At 35.9% G+C, this 7,629-nt stretch overlaps 1 long non-coding RNA gene across 1 annotated transcript; it reads right to left on the bottom strand.

Moving 5' to 3' along the window:
• Nucleotides 1–4,183: 4,183 nt before the first annotated feature.
• LOC149530194 (uncharacterized) lies at nucleotides 4,184–6,724 on the bottom strand. The gene is made up of 4 exons (XR_016358865.1): nucleotides 4,801–6,724; nucleotides 4,623–4,712; nucleotides 4,460–4,525; nucleotides 4,184–4,373 (listed from the first exon to the last, which is right to left on the bottom strand). It is a non-coding gene; the product is annotated as an uncharacterized LOC149530194 (long non-coding RNA).
• Nucleotides 6,725–7,629: the final 905 nt, after the last annotated feature.

Raw genomic sequence — 7,629 nt, 5'->3', positions numbered from 1 at the left:
TAGTTCATATATGACTGTGTTGTAGAGACCTACAATAACCTCTCTCACTTTTTGGAGATCTTACTCCATTTTGATTTTGTGATGCCATCTTGGGTGATGCTAAGACTTATAGTGTTGGCTAGTATAAAGTTGCCAACTGCCAAATCTCTCTCACCTTTCATCGTGGGATCGAACTGTCTATTCTATTAGCTCTGAGTGGCTGAGTAAAACCTATCCCCAACTTCGTCCCATCCCATTGAGTGCTCAAACATTCTCAGGCATGCCAAACTGAAACGTCCCTAAGGGTCACTAAATGTCATAGGGCAACGATCTTTAACGAGGCATATCTCAAAGCTCATGCAAGGTATGGATACGATTCTAGTTCCTATAGGACCATGTTACAGATACCTACAATAAAATCTCTCACTTTTTGGAGATCATACTCCATTTTGATTTTGCGATGCCATCTCGAGTGATGTTGAAACTTGTAGTGTAGGCCGGTACAAAGTTGCCAATTGCTAAATCTCTCTCACCTTTCATCATGGGATCAAACTATCTATTCCATTAGGTGCAGGTGGCTAGGTAAACCCTATCTCCAACCTCATCCCATCCCGTTGAGCTCTCAAACATTCTCTGGCACACTGAATCGAAACGTCCCTAAGGGTCACTAAATGCCATAATGTAGCGATCTTTGACAGGGCATATCTCAGAGCTCATTCCAGGTATAGATGTGATTCTAGTTCCTATAGGACCCTGTTGCAGAGACCTATAGTAATCTCTCTCACTTTTTGGAGATCATACTCTTTTAATTTTGTCACACCATCTTGGGTGATGCTAAAACTTGTAGTGTTGGCTAGTACAAAGTTGCCAACTGCCAAATCTCTCTCACCTTTCATCGTGGGATTGAACTATCTATTCCATTAGGTCTAGGTGGCTAGGTAAACCCTGTCCCCAACCTTGTCCCATCCTATTGAGGGCTGGAACATTCTCAGGAATGCCGAGTTGTATCTTTGAAATTTAACATGGTATCAGAGCCAAACTGCAAATGTAAACAACTATTTGAATAATGGAAGCTTGCAAACATGGTGTGAAATTAGGTCAAAATAGAGAGGAGGATAGTGATAGATTTGGAAAAATATGTAAACACACATGCAAAACATGGAGGGAATTATATACTAAGTAGATAAAATGGGAACAATGGAAGAACAAAACGAAGTCCCAGTCATAGAAATGATGATTAGCCAACATCTTTTGTCAAACATTGCCCTTCCCTTGTCAATGTATGTTGACATAATGGATTGATGGGTAAATTATGGGAAAAATTAGTAGTGATTCAACAATAGCTATTCATCATGGGTTAGATAGATCCTGTGCCAAGGAGATGTAACATGGCCAATACTAAATGCTCACGGCTTGCAAATTTTGTTAGATAAGAGAACAACAACTATAATTTTTACCAATGAATATGGGCTTGTGAAACTTATGTTGTTGAGTTGCTAACGAAGTCAGAGTACCATCATCTCTAATCAGTCTCTTGTATTTTTTAGACACCCCCACATGGCAATTTGGTCATTGACGGGCACAAAGTTGATCTACTTCCTTCGGTAAAAGGATTCATATTGCACCTTCTTCAAATGTACTACTTCAAGAAGCACACATGGGATGGAATACTACTTTTCATTAAGCACAAATATGGAAAAGGTCTTCCCAACTCTACAAACCACAACCCTTTCCATGTTACTCCAATTTCAACTTCTATAATTGAATGATAAGGCTTATCATGTGCTACTATCCTTAGCATCAATTACTCTATCTTAAGACGAAGTTGACAAATTCGTCGAATTCATCACACAAATTAAACAAATACAACAATATATGCAAACCATTCCGTAGAACTTAACTACCAAGTATAGGCAGCACTGCAAGCTTGTCCACTGCATTATGAGCCCTATAACATTACCAAGTAAGTAGGATTAGACACCACCTTTGAGCTCAATCTTCCTACCTAGCTTGTTATGCACCTTGTTTTCAATTCAAAATTCTCACGCCATTACTAGCCACCTCTATTGAAATTTACAATACTGCAAAGGCTCTATTTTCAATTGAACTCAATCCTCTATGTGCCACCCCAACCAATAGTAACCAAATCATCAACAATCAACATCTAAGTTTTCTAACAATAGACACCCTCTTCCTAATGATGAAAGCACAACAAGTTCCTTCCAAAGGACAGGGGTAGACAAAAGTGCAAATTGCTCAGAAATATCCACATCTCATTCTGCAATTGGACACAATGGGTATTAATGCTTCTCAAGGGTTTGAGGGACTCAGGGATACATAACTCTGTCTGTATTAAGATAAGCCCTCTATTGCTCTATCAACAACACAATCATTATCTATAGAATACATCAGAGAAACACAATAATGTAAGTCTTCTAAAAACTTTCCACACACGTCCAGTGGTACCTATCCTGACATATTTGCTAACTACAAATAGTTACAGTGACATATCTGGCCCTGCCATTCTCTAGGAGCCAGCTTAGTGGTAGATTAGGCACCAATATGTATAACATCTCATATTGTACCTCTTGGATAATAATACTTTGCATTGTAGTTAAGGTTTAACATCTAAGTTATTCTGTTATTTGTTTTCCCCTCATCTTCTCTAGCTTGGTATGGTTCTCAGCCTCTGTCATTCATAATTACGCTTTTGCTAACATTTAGTCCACTTAATGTACATGTCCTCCAAGCACTATCCTTGACCCCAAATAAAACAGGGGTATAAAAAATTTGCAACATCTACTCAAATGTTTTAAGTGTTTTTCCCCATACAATAACTTTGGTGCAGTAATGTTTTTCAAATAGAATTTAATTGATGATTTTGGTTGCAAAAAATTGAAAAATTGTTGTAGGAGGCTTGAATGTTGTGTGGAGAGATTAAGAAACCTAAACTAAGCACTATTCCCATGCAAGTGGGTGCATAATGATTTTCTCAGTGGGTGGTGCTGAAAATACAATTAGTTGGATGCATTAAAGGGTCCTCATGAAACATAAAACTTCTATCTGACAACTATAATGTCCCAGATCCCATATTCATTAAAAATTACCACACATAAAGCTTCCATTTGAGGAGGTTGGGCAAGGTCAGTGGATGTTTTAAGTAGCAAGAGATCCTATAGACCACATAGGTGTATAGAAAACACCAAGATCTACATTTAATATACAAGGTTGCACGGGGACGGGGGTACTTGGGGTACATAGGGTACAGGTACGGGTACAACTATTTTTTATAATAGGGGATGGGGTTACTTGGGTATGTCAAACTTTATTTTTAATTATACTTTTATATTTATAGAAAACCTGAATTTATGAGTCATGACAATTTCAAACCAAGAATAATGATAAAGTTTGCAAATGTAATGTATTGTTTTCAATTTCAGATTTATTATATGTTTTTAATAATAATTTATGATAAATGTTAGATGCATAACATAGAAGGCAGGCTTTAAACATGAACAAGAAGATCATAAACCATATGACAATGACATATTGCAAATGATAATTTTTTGGCTTTGACACTGATAAAGTTTATTGCTGATCAATATTGCTTCAAAAATTCAAACTGATTACGTATTGAATTAAGCTTGATAAACAAATAACAGAGAAGGAAAAATTTAAACATGAACAAGATAAAGTTTATTGTTAATAAATATTCTATCAAAGTTTTGAACTAATTGGGTATTGATTAAGCTTGATAAGCAACAAGCTGATACACAAACAAAAAACCAAAAAAAATAATCCAAAATCTCAATCAAGGTCCTTAGCTATGATGCTCTCCACTAAGTACCCAATACTTGGGTACGTGGATACGAGTACCAGGGGTGTGGGTACAAGTACCCATGCAACCTCATAATATATTATGATAACCAATAATGTCATACATGAACAAACATATAATATATTATGATAACCAATAATGTCATACATGAACGAACATATAATATATTATGTTAATCAATAATGTCATACATGAAGGAACATATAATATATTATGATAACCAATAATGTCGTACATGAACAAAAATATCATATATTAACCAATAATGTCATAAGTCTAATAATGTCATGCATCAAATAAATGTCGTACATCAAATATAAAATGTCACATATACATCAAATGTATATCGAATATGTCCACTGACATAAAATCCAATATATATGTCCGCTGATGCCTATACATGTATGTCTATCAACTATATCTTCTCCTTCCCATGAGGGGATGGAAAAAAATCTCTAGAGGTCTTCGATCTTCATGTGGAGGGAGACAGTGGTGATGACGGGGTCTTCCTCACACACTCACTCATCCTCTTGTTGAGACTCTTCTCTAACTCGAGCTGATACAAACAAAATAGATATGAATCAATAATTATTATAAATTGAAATCAAATATATTTACACACAAAATTAATTATTTTCTTACCACCATTATATAGTCACTCTGTAAGTCCACATCGAAGGCTCGTGGATGATCGGGTGTGACAAGACCCTACAACAATTGAATCAATATAATCACTTATAAATAATATTATAAATTTTGATACTAACAATTATAAACAACTAAAACCAAGAAAATTCTTTTATACCTTAGTCAATGGCTATGAACTAGCCATAGCTACAGCCACTCCACGATCGACAGACTGCCGAAGATGAGGAAGAGTCTCAGATGTCAAGAGCTGCATGCCATACAATGCATGTTAAATGTAACATGAAACATGAAACAAATATAATCAAATGAATTAAATTAACATGAAACAAATGTACCTCTATGAAGCTCGTGTCATGTCTAGGCTCAGAGTCTGTAGTGAATGTCGACGGTCCTATAGAGAACTAATGCACATGCATAATTTTTTTTGTCAATCCTTCATATGATTACTTAATAAATATATGTATTCATTTAAATGATTAAATTGATACATACCTCTGGACTCATTGACAGGACAAAAAATGGGGCCTAGGGATTGCTACTAGGGCCGCCAACACTCTGACCTTGAATTTTGAACAATGTCAATACATGCTAATTAGTTAGTCATTCACTATACATATGAAATGTGATCAAATTAGTTTATTATAATTGTAACCTGTGTGTCAATGCCAAATGTCTCATTCAGGAGCTAATCAATCACTAGCCCATCATTCACACCATCTCCAGCATGACTGCCGAATGTGCATAAGGATCCACATGATGTGCACATGACATGTAGAAGGCTCCTCCTCAACTAGTGGAATCGTGCAATGAATGGGGGTCTGTGTCAAAGCACTAATAGTCCCTAGAGCGCTGGCCTCTACATGTTCCTTCACAACTGAAGGACTAGTCAAATGCTCACCCTGTGGCTTGACCACAGGTGCCCTAACTACATTAGGGTCATGGCGTGCCCTTGACCTCTCAAATGATGACCCCCCACCTCTACCCTAAGAGTCTGATATATCAAAATAATTGGGGATCTCCCTAAGAACAAACTCACAATACAATTTCCTTAAGAAATACATTGGGACCTTGTGATTATTGCAAGGCGGGGCATCAAAAACCATCCACCATCTATCCCAAAAATTATTTCTAATACCATTGTGTATGCACCAATGGATGTGGAACCATTTAGTACCCTCTCTCACAGTATCTTTTTCACCAAGCTTTCTAAATAATGGACAAATCCTACCTTTTGATATATATATTTTTTTTAACATCTTGATATGATAATTTATTTGCATAATATCTTTTTTGTTCATCCCTCTTAACCCACCAAACATCTAACTAACCACTAACAGAAGCTATGTGGATCTTAATGGACTTGAGGGAGGATGCCAACTGAGCTCTCATTGGATTGGTTTGTCCACGAGCTTTCAAACTACCAATGAGTTCTTTTAATTCAGTTTTGCCTCTTTCTATTTCATTTAAAATGTTTTCTTCTATGCTAGGAGGAGGTCTTGCAATTGGTTCAGGTTGTGGAATTTGTTGTTCTTGTTGTGGAGGGTTTTGGTTTTGATCTTCTTGAGGGTTTTGGTTTGGATCTTGTTGAGGGTTTTGGTTTTGACCTTCTTGGTGATTTGTTGGTTCATTATTCACATTTCCTGATAAGAAATCAATTGAAATCTAAATAAATAAACAAATTTAAAGAAAAATTGAAAAAAACCTACAAAATAATATAAAAAACATAAAAAAAATGTAAAAAGAAAGTTAGATAACATACAGTGTGCTCATGATCTCGAACTTCAATGGTGAGGAGGCATACTGGCAAGGTGGGTGGTGAAAATCTTGTATTCTCTCAATCCACATACACGTTGTGAGGAGGGAAAACTGGAAAATAGAGGAGAAATGAATGGGCTACGAATATGCAGCCTATTTATAATATTTTGGTTTTTTATAAAGCGCGTACGCGATATGGCTCGGGTTACCTAAGCCATAGCGCTTGTGCACTATTGAAAATTAGAAAAATAAAATAAAATGTGTCACCTTTTTGGCACCACAACTTGGTGCACTTACCCATTAGTTTGCTTGTTTTCAAACATACAAGTCCATGTTAAAATCCATTGATCATGTTCTATGGTTCAATGAAATTCATGTTGACTATTCATAATTCATCGGCAAAAAAAAGAAAAAAATATTCATACACCCAGTTCTATGATTACACCTTTCCATGAAGGAAGTTGTTCACTACAAGAGAAATGGGTAAATTCTTCATCATGTTTTATGTTGATGAAGAACTTATACGTCCAAGAGGATTTTGGTCATAGAATAGTATGAATGATTTTCTACATTCTACATGAGGTATTCTTTACACAGCATATCAATTCACAAGGAAGAAGGCGAAAATATGCCCAATTCTCACATTGATGCACCAACATAGATTGGAACTTTTAACTCCAATGACTTACTTTTACAAATTGTGGAAGGTTTAACAATATACATCCTCTAACATTCATAATTTATGGTAAAAAATCAAAGGTATGCATACAACAAGATCTCGAAAGAAAACCTGGCTATGTTTTCCTATATCCTCAATATTTGATGGGTAGAAATTAGAGGAAGGGCATTATAGTTTGACCTATCAACCTGTACCTTAATTGTTCGAGAATGGATAATGAGCTATCAGTTCCTTATGAATTGTATATAACCATACAGATAGATTGTGAACTTTATCATAGGTCTTAGCATTCTTATTTTTTGTCTTAAGCATTCCTGGCTTAGTACGACTAAGTTCCAATTCTTCCCAAGCTACGATTCTTCTCTTATATTGTCTACTCACTATGGAAAGGGTTCTAGATTGGAAGAAAAAAATCTAGGGAAAGCCACGACATTAATAGCCAATGTCAGAAGGAATGTTACATAAACAAATATTTTGAATGACACTTGGAGTCTCAGGACAATGCATTCATGTCTCTTTTTAGAGAAGAGTGTGATGTAGGCCTCAAAATTTCTTAGAGCTTATTGTGTATAACCAAAAGGGAGGTCCTTTGCCCCAATTTCCATGAGCTCTCCCAATATAACAACATCTTCATTCTTTCTAAAAGGTAGGCAAGGAGGCAATGGATTGGTGTTTTCCTTTTCAAGTATTCTTGATGATGGATAGGTGAAACAATAATTCATAGCATAAG

The sequence above is a fragment of the Cupressus sempervirens genome, chromosome 11 (genome assembly GCF_028749045.1).
Source record: "Cupressus sempervirens isolate cs-2001-9-10 chromosome 11, ASM2874904v1, whole genome shotgun sequence".
NCBI classification, from domain to species: domain Eukaryota; kingdom Viridiplantae; phylum Streptophyta; class Pinopsida; order Cupressales; family Cupressaceae; genus Cupressus; species Cupressus sempervirens.
The sequence above is the reverse complement of the archived record's forward strand: the minus strand, read 5'-3'. Positions and strand labels throughout refer to the sequence as shown.